Consider the following 12,843-nt stretch of genomic DNA (forward strand, 5'->3'; position numbering starts at 1 on the left):
GGGTATGTTCACAATCTGGAAATAACCAAATATTCAGTTGTGATTTGAGTTATATGTGTACATCAATGAGAAGTTGATTTCACAACATTTTAAAGTTATAGTTCAATGATATCTCAAAGCTGGAGGAAAATGAGAATATTTTTGATGAAAAATTATAGATAGAATTCTAAAGATTCTGATTTCCTAGTTATTCATTCAAGCACCAATCTAGATACTGCTGTGAGTGGATGTCCCAAATATAATTAAAGCTCCGAGTCATATCTTGACCTTAAGATATGGAAATGATCTGGGTGGACCTGACCAATAGGGGTGCGGTTTGAAAGCACAGAATTTTCTCTGGCCAGCAGTAGAAAGGTAAGTAAGAAAGGTTTGAAGCATGAAAAAAGTTGTCAGTCCATTGCTGGCTTTGAAGAGGGAAAGGGTCCCATTCAGGGACCTGAGGGTGGCCTCTAGTTGCAGAGAGAGGTGCCCAGCCAACGGCTAGCTAGAAAGTAGGTACTTCAGTCCTACAGCTACCAGGAACTACATTCTGCCAAGAACATGCATGAAGCACATTCCGACCCAGAGCTTCCAGGTAAGAGACCAACCCTTGTAAAGTGTGAGCCTCTCAGCAGAAAACTCTTCTGATTTCTTTTTAAGTAATTTACCAGACATGCTTATTACATAGAAAGGCTTCCAAATTTCAGCCTGGTTCTACTACCGTACTTAGAACTCTAAAACACCTGCAATTTCCTTGAAGAGCAGCGGTCCAGGCAAATGTCATTGGCTTCTGGGTAAATCTCCCTCTGCTCTGGCCTCACCTCCCCACTCTTTCCACTTCCTTCTGTTCCTCACACCAGAGGGCTTTTCCACTCACTATTTCTGCAGCTTGAGACATTCCATCCTTAGCTCGTCAGAGTTCATCCTCTCATTTGTTTCAGGTCTTTGCTCAAATGTTATCAGAGTAGCCTGGCCTGACCGTCTCATAAAAACCCCACCCCACCCCTCCTCCTCTTGCCATTCTCTGTACCCTGGTTTTAATTGTGATACCACTTATCACCATATGCAGAATATTTACCAGTTCACATGTTGAATATCTGTCTCCTTCCTTTAGGATGGAAAATTTAGGACAGGGACTTTGGTTTCTGACGGGAATATCCAGCACCTAGAACAGTGCCTGGCCCTTGATAGACACTCAAAAAATATTTGTTGAGTTACAGAATGACTATAAAGTGATTGACAGGGAAGCCCTACCCCCTTTTTAACATGCAATCAGTTCTTCGAAGAAGTAACTCACGACGCACCCCCCAGCCCATTTCTTCAATCCTCCACATTTCCGATGTACCGGCGTGTGGTAGCCATTGTTTCTGACTGCATGCCATGCCTCCCATCATCCTTCCCTCAGCCTCACACCCGGCTTCTGCTTGGTAGCCAGCCCCCAGGGACAAGGGACATTCTAGGCGTGGACGATGAGAGCAGAGGTGAGCGCAGGGCCTGTGCTCGGCCCGCCTGCATCTTCCTCAAGACCCTTCTCAGTGGAGCTGGAGGAGGGGATGTCGCCCGTCACTGTTGTGTCACAGCCTTTAGCTAGAAGTCTGTGGACCAACGGTTCTGGGGGACGCGTCTTCCCCGGGCAGTGGCAGCTTTTTTCTCTGCCTTCAACCCATGCGCTCTCCGAGCACCTTCCGACATATCGCTTTCTTTTTTTTTTAAAGATTTTATTTATTTGTTTTTAGAGAGAGGGGAAGGGAGGAAGAAAGAGAAGGACACATCAATGTTTGGTTGCCTCTGGCGCACCCTGTGCTGGGGACCTGGCCCACAACACAGGCATATGCCCTGACTGGGAATCGAACTGGTGACCCTTTGGCTCACAGGCCAACGCTCACTCCACTGAGCCACACCAGCCAGGGCCCAATGCATGACTTTATGCTTTACAAATGTCAGCTGGGTTCCTGTCACTCACAATTAAACATTCCCTCAGGCCCTGGACTGGTCACTGAGGATGCAGTAATGATGTGGACACTATGCTTAACGTCAAGTTGCTTCCAGCCTCCAGAGAGAGATGAGGAGGGGAAACAAGTGACTTGCAGTGCTATGTGAACATGCTCATACGTAAAGGGAGCAGGACTTGGCAGAATCGAGGCTCTGACACATCCCGCATGGCATTGGTCAGCTCCTTTAAGTTCTTATGATGAGTTTATGTTCCGTGCAACCTAAGTATCCAAAGTAATATTGCCCATGATCAAATCAATAAATACCATTGAGCACCTGCTATATGCAAGACTGAGCATAAGTGCTATAATACAGCCCTGTACGACATTCCAAGAGGGGTAGGTGTACTCCTAGAAAATGATAAAGAATGCATGGTAAATATAAAATAAAGTCATAGGGACAGTCTATTCCTTTCTGTTTCTTTCTAGGAGCACTTTAGCATGGTGGCTGTAGAACCCCAGCTCTGTCAGTAGCCATGTGACCTTGGGCAAAGTCACGTAATCTCTTTGAGATTTAGTGTCCTCCTCTGCAAACTGGATGATATAAAAATATTTATTTCACAGGATTGTTGGGAAGATTAAATGAGTTGATGTAATGCTTAGAATAGTGCCCTGCACAGAGTAAGCCCTCAGTAAATGTTAGCAAACAATTTTATGTCTGAACTGTATAGGTTACAAGCTCTTCAAAAGCAGGAGGCCTTGCCTTCTTTGCGGTGCAGCTAGCATGTAGGGACCACCACAGGCTTTTCTACTTGCTTGGCTCAGCAGTATTAATTTATTAGCAGATGCAGGCATTGTCTTGCACACTGGTTTCTCCATCTGCTCTAAATTTAGTACTAAATAAAGACAGCTGTGGGGGTGGAGGAGGTTTTAGACATCTCTGGTCCAAATACATTAGGATTTTTGTTTTGTTCAAAAGCTGTAATCTGGAGAGACTTTAGAAGCATCTGCTGATGACCATTTTTAGGCATGTTTTGCAGAAATTTGTAGCATCTATTTACGTTGTTCTGTGTGTCCATACTTTGAATCTTCAACCATTTGCATATAGTGATATCTTCACTGATGTTCCAAATTTGATGCTACTCGGTATGTGAGCCTGTGCATAATTCCTAACTCATTATAATATATGGATATTAAATAAATTGATTTATGAAAAGCAATTCATATTTTCCATCTTGATTAGTCGAATAGTCACAATCCTACAGTGTCAGGATTGAATACAGGTCCCTACTCAAAGGTCACTTCCTCAGATGGCCTTCCCTATTCCCCTCTGTAAAACAGCTTCCTCTTCAATCTAGTTACTGCCTATGGTCTGTTTAAAAATAGCAGTTAATACTGTTTAATGCTTTATTATTCCTTTGGTTCCATGTTTATTGTCTGTGTCACCCACTTTTGTCTGTACTATTTTTGTTGAATAATAGAATTTTCATTTAAACCTCAGGGAAAAAATTTTAAACAAGTGTAATGATAGCTACTTTTACGGAGGAAGTGACTAAAGCTGAGAAAGGCTCAGTCACGTGTCCAGAAGCACACACAGAGAGAGCCTGGGGTTGGCCCTTGTCCCAGTGGCTCCAAAGCCCATCCACGGTCTCCACGTCCGTGCTGGTCTTCTCATGAAGTAGGCATAAGCACAGTAGGAAATCAAGGATGGGGCCAGCTGGGATGCAGTTGTCGGTGGGAGGTGGGGTGGGCTTCCTGGAAAGGATGAGAGAAACTTGGAAAGGTGGAGTGGGGAGGGCAAACCTTGGCCTGGGTCTGACCGTCCACAGTGGCATTCTCCTGGGCTGAAGAATCAAGTTGAATTTGCCCCTAGGGGGGCAGTGAGGACGGAGGGCAGGGCATAGGGGAGGACAGTGTAAGCCTGCATTCTTGGGCCTTTGGGTCCAATTAAGAACTCTTTCTGCCGTGGCCGGTGTGGCTCAGTGAGTTGAATGCCCATCTGTGAACTGGGAGGTCTCGGGTTTGATTTCCAGTTAGGGCACATGCCTGGGTTTCAGGCCAAGTCCCAGGCTGGAAGTTTGGGGGCATGCGAGAGACAACTGATCAATGTTTCTCTGCCTTTCTCCCTCCCTTCCACTCTCTCTAAAAATAAATAAATAAATCTTTTAAAAATAATTAATTCACTAAAAACTTTTTTTAAAAAAGAGAACTCTTTCCAAGGAGACTTTGTGGACTGTGGTCAGTTAGGATCTGCGTCAGGACCAGAATTGTAACTGACCTGTGCTGCCTCAGGCCAGTTCAGAGGAACTCCCAGTTATCTGTGTGCTGGGGAGGGCAGTCGGGGGTCCAGGTGGGAGAGGGGCTTCTGAGCCAGGGCATCTTCCTTAGAGAGAATCAGTGTTACTGTTAAAGCAGGTTGGGAGCTGACCTGAAAACCAGCATCCCCAAAATGGAGAAGGGAGGGAAACACCACCACCAGCGAGGAGAGACCAAGACAGACAGGACCTTGCGGCCCCGGCATTGAGCTCTCGTTTCCTTGCTATTGAATGTGCATAGATGCCCAGGTCCCCAAGTGTTGGAGGGGCTGGCGGGGCTCAGAAAGGGCTGTGGCCCCAGCACATGTTGGAAGCAGATCCTGCAGGGTTTCTCCACCGGCTTGTGCAGAGCCCACTGTGCAGGTGCAACCCGTTGTCACAGGCTGGAGGGAGCACCGAGGGCAGAAGTGCAGGACATGTTGGGAGAGTTAAAAGGCAGCAGCTGGGTGCAGTTTGTCAGAAATGCCAGGAAGTGAAAGTCAGCCAGGGAAAGGAAAGGGGAAGAAGCAGAAGCAGCAGCCACGGGGAGAAAGGGAAAGAAAAACCTCAGAGCTGCAAGTGCCCTGGGAGCCTCAGAGAAGCGAGGGCTCTGCCTGCCACATCTTCTTGGAGAATGGGGCCCCAAAAGGCTGAGACTTGGGACAAACTAGTCCTTTCCTTTGCCTGGCTGGCTCCTGGATGTGGGTCTGTGCTGCTCAAAGGACCACAGCATCCTTCTCCTTCAGATACCTCACTCCTACCTCTAAAAGGTGGCGCTTGACTGTCCCTGAATCTTTAAAACACTAGTGACTGTAATTTGGTTCAAGGTAAAGTGAGTTGTTTTCCTCAAGGTCTCTCAAGAAAAATGTTTTAAAAAATAAGGAGGTATTTTGGTGATGTCATGGTATTTTCCCCTTCAGAGCTGAAAGCTAAAAGCCCATCACATAAATATTCATTATAAAATCCCTTATAACTAAAATGATGTCACAGCACAAATAGCAACTCTGTGTTTTTAAAAATGTTGTGTTTGCTTTTGATGAGATCGTCATTTCCAGCGCTCCCCGCCTGCACTGTTCCCTCCTGTACCTGTGACACTGAGTGAGACTGTCAGATGCCAAGTTCACTTGGACTGGAAACTGGATTTGGAGTCTCCTGGGGGAAGGGAAAGACTGGGTAAACCATACCTGTTTCAATTAATGTTCATCACCATCCGTTCCTCACTCCAATGGGCTCACTCTGCATGCTTATTAAATGAAAGAATGTTTGAAAAAACATAGCTGAAGACCCCATTGAAAAGCAGTTGAGGTGCATAGAGTCACAATGGTGGGCTGTCTCCTAAGTCATTCGCAGAGCCCGCTGTGTGGGCTGCAAGCCGTTGTCACAGGCTGGAGGGAGCACCGAGGGCAGAAGTGCAGGACATGTCGGGAGAGTTAAAAGGCAGCAGCTGTCTTCTTCTCCATTATTCCTTACCCCCACCCGTTGCCCCCAGTTTTGAATTTTAGGTCCTAGAGGTCTAGGCCCTAGAGTCTAGGTAGGCCCTTGTCTCTGGAACTTCTATGCAGGGGCCAGCAGTAGTCACTGCACTTGGGGACTTGTGAGAAATGTAGACTCTCCAGCCCCACCACAGACGCATGGAATCAGAACCTGCATTTTAACAAGATCCCCAAGAGGTTAAAGTTGGAGGAACACTGCTCCAACGCACTTGGGCGGCTTCCCTCCTGAGGCTCCAGGGGAGGACGCTCTCCCGGACCCTAGCCTCGAGGCCTAGCTGTTCGGGTGGCAGGGAGGTTCCACACCAAATAATGTGTAGGCGGCCGGAGACAACAGGGGTTCAAATTCCAGCTCTGCTGCTAAGGGAGCCTCATCACATTGACAAGTGACTTACATTTGCTTTACATTCAATCCTGCAGAAGAGTTGCAAGAATAGTACAAAGAACTTCTATTACCCTTTAGCCAGATTCACCATTTTTAAGATTTTGCTACACATGCTTTAACAGTCTCTCTCTCTACTTACATACTATTATTTCAGAACTATTAGAGGGTTACTTCCACATTGGTTTGCTTTTCTTTTCATACTTCAGTGTATACTTCCTGAGGACAAGGACATTCTCTTCTGGCATCGCCACCCTGGGGACAGGTCTAGGGGGAGGCAAGCACAGCCTGACCACGAGTGGCCCGCAGAGCTTCCTTAGATTTTGGTCTCTAAGAGCCTGGCTTGCTGCCCCTATCCTGGCCCCGCACACCGCAGTTATCGAAATCAGGACACCAGACACTGATCCCACACTGTTGTCTAATCTACTGTCCATATTTCCATGTGGTCAGTTGGCCCAATAATTCCTTCAGAGCCAAGTTTCCATACCCAGTTTAGGATCATGCACAGCATTCAGTTGTCATATCTAGTGAATTTCCTCCAGTCTGGAATAGTTCTTCAGTCTTTCTTTGTCTTCCAAGACATTGACATTTTTGAAAAATGCAGATTTTATGGAAAATCCCTCTGCCCTGGCTGGTGTGGCTCAGTGGATTGAGTGCCAGCCTGTGAACTGAAGGGTCGCCAGTTCGATTCCCAGCCAGGGAAGATGCCTGAGTTGCAGGCCAGGTCCCCAGTTGTAGGGGGTGGTGAGAGGCAACTGATTGATTGATGTATCTCTTGTATATCAAAGTTTCCCTCCCTCTTTTTCTCCCTACCTTCCCATCTCTCTAAAAACAAATAAATAATATTTGAAAGAAAAGAAAGCCCGTCAATATGGGAGCAAGTTATTCTTCATCTCTTGGTGGTTCATTTTCACCTCCTATAGATTGAGACTAATTCCTGCTTCATATTGAATCAGATAAGCTGAGATGTAATAGACTTCCCATATGGCAGGTGTTGGAGATTAAAAAGTAGCTACCACTGATTAGGTGCTTGTTAGTACTGTGGTGAGCGCTTGACATGCATTATGTCATCGAGCCCTCTCTACAACTCTGTGACACAGCCTATACTTGACCCCCATTTCACAGTTGAAGAAACTGAGACTTGGACTAATTGGTCCAAGGTGTCACAGGAGTAGGAAGGGAAATGGGGACCTGAACCAAGTCAGTCTGCCTTCAAGGACGATTTGCTTAGTAACCATGCTAATGATGCTTACCAAAAATGTACATTTTTAAGATAAAATTTACATAGCATAAAATTCACCATTTTAATCATTTTATTTTCCCCAGCTTTATTGAGATATAATTGACATATAACATTGTATAAGCTTAAGGAGTACAACTTGAAGATTTGATACATGTATATAATGCAAATTAATTACCAGTATAAGGTTAGTTAACACATCCATCATCTCATATAATTACAATTTCTTTTATGGTGAAAAGGTTTCACACCTACCCTCTCAGCAACTTTCGGGTACATGATACAGTCTTGTTGACAACAGTCGCCACGAGACTACGTATCAGACCCCCAGCACTCATCCACCCGGTGAGTGGAGATCTGTGCCCCTTGACCACCATCTCCCCATCCCCTGACCCTCTGGCCTCTGGCAACCATCACTGTGTTTTATGAGTTTTAACCATTTTAAAGCATGCAGTTCAGTGCATTTCAGTATATTCACAGTGTTGTACAGCCGTCAGCACCATCTCATTCTAGAACATTTCTATCACCCCCAAAAAGAAACCCCGTGTCTCCCAAGTCCCCCTCCTCCTGTCCCTGACAACCACTAATCTCCTTCCTGTTTCTCTGCATTTGCACACACACACACACACACACACACACACACACACATGCACGCTGTAACACCACTGTACATAACAAAGAGGAACTAACTGCTGAGGCACACAGTAATGTCTTGGATCCCAAAACATCGTGCCGAAAGAAAGAATCCAGATTTAAAAACAACAACTCATACTGTAAGATTCCATTGCTGTTTTCCATGAAATTCTACAAAACAAAGACCTTAGCTGTAGGGCACATGTCAGTGGTTTCCCAAGGCCAGGAGCATGGGGGTGGGGGCCGATGCAAAAGTGCAAGAGGGGACTTTCTGAAGTGGTAGCAAGGTTCTCAAACTTGGTTGTGGTGCTGGTTGCATGATGTGACCTCTGATAAGTCGTGCTTGATGTTTTGTTTTGTATTAACATGTGGTAAATATATCTATGGCTACACGCTGGATTTATGTATTTATTTTTTTAGCACTCCACAAATACACCAGCAACTCTCACATCTCTGGGCTGTCTTCTCTGCCTTGGAAATCCCCACGGAATCTTTTTCTACTGGCAGACTCCTCCTTTTTACCTCCAGATCCAGCTCAACTTCTACCTTCTCACGAAGCCTCCCGAATTCCCTGAGGCCACAGCAGGCTGCTCCTTTTCTCTCTCTCCCAGGTTTCCATTCCCGCATCATCAGAATTTCTGATTAACACTTCACCCTTCCCCCAGTAGACTGGCCGCTACTCAAGGGCATGTGCTACCATAGTTTCATCTCTGAAACCCTTAGGAGTTGGCACCTGTATTACAAGTATTCGGTAAAATGTTTGTTGCATGGTTGGGGCTGACGTAGGGGTGTTGTGCTGCTCCTGCCCCTCACTTTCAGCTGTTTCCAGCCTCTGTTAGCAGAGGACTGATGCCAGACAACGGTGGGCTGTGATTTCCCTTCCCCACCCACCCGATTCCTTCCTGCAGGCCTCCACCCCTTTCCCCCCTTGGGATTCTGTCCACAGCTGCCCCTGTGGCCCTTGCTGTATCTGGCATGGAGAGCAGCTATTGTGGCTTTGTAGAAAAGAAAGAAATAAGTGAAATGGAGCATTGGCTCCGCCCATCTCCTCTCTTCCTCATCAAGTCCTTGGCCTTCTGTGATGCTGAATGAACAAGTCACTTGACAGTCAAAAGCACGTCAGCCACCCTCAAACCCAATTTTCTACGCTGTGAGCCCATGGAGATGAAGTTTACTATAGTGCTTTTAGGAATGTGGAAAACACTCCCAATGTACAGGTGAATCAATGCTAAGTGACTTTCAGGGGCAACTTGAATTATTTTTGAAAACATTGTGTTAACTCTAAAATGTCATGTTTATACATGCCTGGAACTGTCAATCGCCATGTTATTTTAGTGTTAACGTGTTATTCTGTTCCTTCCTAGGTGGGTCATGCTGGAGGTGAGAGCTCTCTGTCTCCACCTCTGGGATGGAGAAGTGAAAGCTCTGTATTCTCCTCAGACTTGGGAAGCTTGACTCACAGAAGGTGGAGCCATCCAAGAAAACAAAAGGGGAAGAAAGCTCCAGACCCTTTACCTGCCCAGGTCAGAGAGGGATATAGGAGTTGAGATGTTTATCCTGGAGAGGTCTCAGGAAAGGCGGCATCTTAGCTCCACCTTGGGGCGCTTTAGGACTGGTTTTCCAAATGCCTTGCTGGCTTACCTCTTCAAAGAAATTGGAGAAACTATGTTTCTTCTTGTACTTCAAAGGTCAAAACTAAGATGAAAACTGTTTCATCTTAGTTTTAAATAATGGCAAAGCTTGTTATTTCTGGCACATAGGCATTGGCATTTTGAAACAAGATTGTTACATCATTTTTAAGTGTATCCAGTGGAATCTAAATATCATAATGCATATTATCCATTTTTAAAAATACATGAACAAGCTTTTCTTTAAACAAAATTTTACATCACTCTTTCCACACCCACCCCCCCGTTAGGCTGGAAAATTTTATTGATCAGACTATCATATTTCCCTACAAATTTTTTTAAATTAAAAAAAACTCATCCTGACTTTATTATTGATACAGTTTTGGAGATGTAATTGATTTAAACAACATAAAATATTACAAATTTTGATGAACTATTAAAATTAAAGCCTTGAATATTTTTAATTGGAATTAGGATTCAGAGTCAATTCTATTCCTGGTTTTCATTTTTATGGATAGAAGCATGCCACACTTTCATTCATTCAACAAATGTTTGTGTCACTAGCTACTCCAGGCACTTGGGGTGCATCTGTAAACATGACAGATAAATCCTTGCACTCACTGAGCTTACATTCTAGAGAGGGTTGTAGACAATAAGCTATAAACATAACACGTAAGTAAATTATAGAGCATATGAGAAGAGCTATGGGGAAAAATAGGGCAGGGTAAGGGGGATCTGGGGCATAGAAAGAGGGTTTAGAATGGGCTGTGGTTTTAACAAGGTCTGGGCGGGCCTCATTGAGGTGACATTTGATAGAAATAAGGTAAGGGAGTTGGTAATGCAGACGTCTGGGGGAAACACAAAGACCCTAACTTGGGAACGTGGCCAGTATCCTCCAGGACTGACAAAGGTCAGCAGGGCTGCAGCAGAGTCACCCAGGAAAATGAATGATCGGGGCGCGGTGGTGGTGCAAATCTTGTAGAACCCTATAGACTGTCATTAAGGACGTAGGCTTTGACTCTGAGTGAAATGAGCAGCTATGGTGGGGATTTGAGCAGAGGAGGGACATGATCTTGTCACGGGAAAGGGATCAGGCCCCAAGTGGGTCTGTCTAGAGCTGGCAGGTAATGTGTGGGTTCCTGACTTCATGTAGGAAAGAGTTCACAACATGAGTGCATGTGATTTTTAAAGATGGGGACAGTGAAACAGGGGAGGGCCTAAGGTAGAAGAAGCAACAGGAGAGCGCCCAGGCGGGGCTCTGCTTTGACTCTCTGCAGGTGTTAAAGAAAAGAAGAGAGCCACTCTGGGCTGCGTGAATTCACCGAGAAGTTCAAGTCACAGTGACGGGAGTGAGCCAGGGTGGGCAGCTGTTAGCTCACCGAGAAGTCAGAGAAAAGCAGGCCTTGGACACAGGTTCAGGGAGTCAGGCTGGGGGGAGCTGTCGCTGCCCACTGCTCCCCGGTTGCAAGTCTTGTGGGGGCCTTTAGAATTTAGGAGAAAAAAAGAGGCACACCTGAGAGAGAAGAAAGGTGTGGGTGTACTCCGGCGAAAGCCCTTGCTGGGTCTTTGTCTGAAGGGTTCTTATCTGTATTCTTTTTCTTAAAGATTTTATTTATTTATTTTTAGAAAGCAGGGGAGGGAGGGAGAGAAAGAGGAACATCAGTATGTGGTTGCCTCTCCCATTCCCCCTACTGGGGACCTGGCTCACAACCCAGGCATGTGCCCTGACTGGGAATCGAACTGGTGACCCTTTGTTTCACAAGAGCCCGCACTCAATCCACTAAGCCACATCAGCTGGGGGGCTCTCATCTGTTTGCTAAAGAAAGGAATTTTAGGGGAGGTTTTAGGGGAGGATCTCAGCACAGTAGTCATCAGCTTTATGTTGATGTACCAAATGAGATTTATTCCTCTGACTTCATCCATCCTTGGGTGTGGCTGGCACAAATGACACTGCATTGGAGTTGTTATGCCCCTGAGCAGGGTGATTTAAGCTATGCATCCTCTGGTGGGAAGGATAAGTGCGAACCATTTACTCTTAAGGGTCCTCGGTTAGGGAAGATAGGATTTTGTGATTTACTAGATGGCTGTAAACGCCTCAGCTATTTAACCTGTCTCAGTTTCCTTGTTCCACTTGTCCTGGCTGACTAAACTGTCTCAATCTGACATCTTTTAGGAGGGTCACTCTGGCTGTTTGGCCGAAAATAGACTCCAAGGAGCAAGTCTGAGAGCCAGAAGAGCTTTTAGAAGCCTCATCCCAGCATAAGATGATGGTGGCTCAGGCCAGGGGTATCAGTGGGTGAGGGCTACTCTAACTCTGGCCTAGGTGTGAGATGAGAAAGGAAGAGGGAAGTCCAGCCTGACTCCAGGGGGTTGGGTCTGAGCAACTTGAGGCATGGACTTGTTATCAGCTGAGGTAGGAGAGTCCATGGATTGAACGTGTTTGAGGAGGGATATTGTTCAGTTGGTGGCATGTTAAGTTTGAGGTGTACAGCAGACTTGCTGGGTGTCAGAATCTGGAGAGGGGATGAGCTGAGGATATAAATTAGGAGTTGTCCTCATATATTATGATATCACATATCTTAGATGTTGCTGAAAATCAGGAGACTTGATGAGATCACAAGCAAATCGGTATAGACAGAGAAGAGGAGAAATCCAAGAAATGAGCCTTGGGCCATTACAAGGTTAAAAAATAGAAGAAGAGAAAGAATCAACAAGGATGAAATGAGACAGGAGGGGAGAGACCAGTGATGAAGGAGAAAAACCAAGAGTCTGGTTAAAATTTAAAAAGGCGAATCAAAGGATTAGTTGGGTCAGCTCTTACAGACAGGTCAATTAAGAGAACTGAGATTAAATTGTTGAATTTAGGCAATGTGAAATTCACTGCCAACCTTGACAAGAATAGTTTCCATGGAGTGCTAAGGATGAAAGCATAAATGGAATGGGTTTAATAGAGGGTGGGAGAGCTTCTCAGCTGAAAACCTAAAATATGCCACTTGTAACCTTGTGTGTTGTTATGATTTGATTATATGTGAATGTAGTCTTATTGTATTTTATTTGGCATGTTCTTAAGCTTTACATAAATGTATCATGTGGCATGTATTCTGCTGCCTGAATGGAAGAAGTATAGAAAACTCTTTTAGAAGTTCTATACCAAAGGAAGCAGAGAAATGGGGCAGTAGCTGACAGTGGAAGTGGATCAAAGAGAAGATTTTTTTATTTTTAAATATATTTTATTGATTATGCCATTACAGTTGTTCTATTCCCCT

Source organism: Artibeus jamaicensis, unplaced genomic scaffold, assembly GCF_021234435.1.
Source record: "Artibeus jamaicensis isolate MK-2021 breed Jamaican fruit bat unplaced genomic scaffold, CSHL_Jam_final contig_354, whole genome shotgun sequence".
In the NCBI taxonomy this organism is placed as follows: domain Eukaryota; kingdom Metazoa; phylum Chordata; class Mammalia; order Chiroptera; family Phyllostomidae; genus Artibeus; species Artibeus jamaicensis.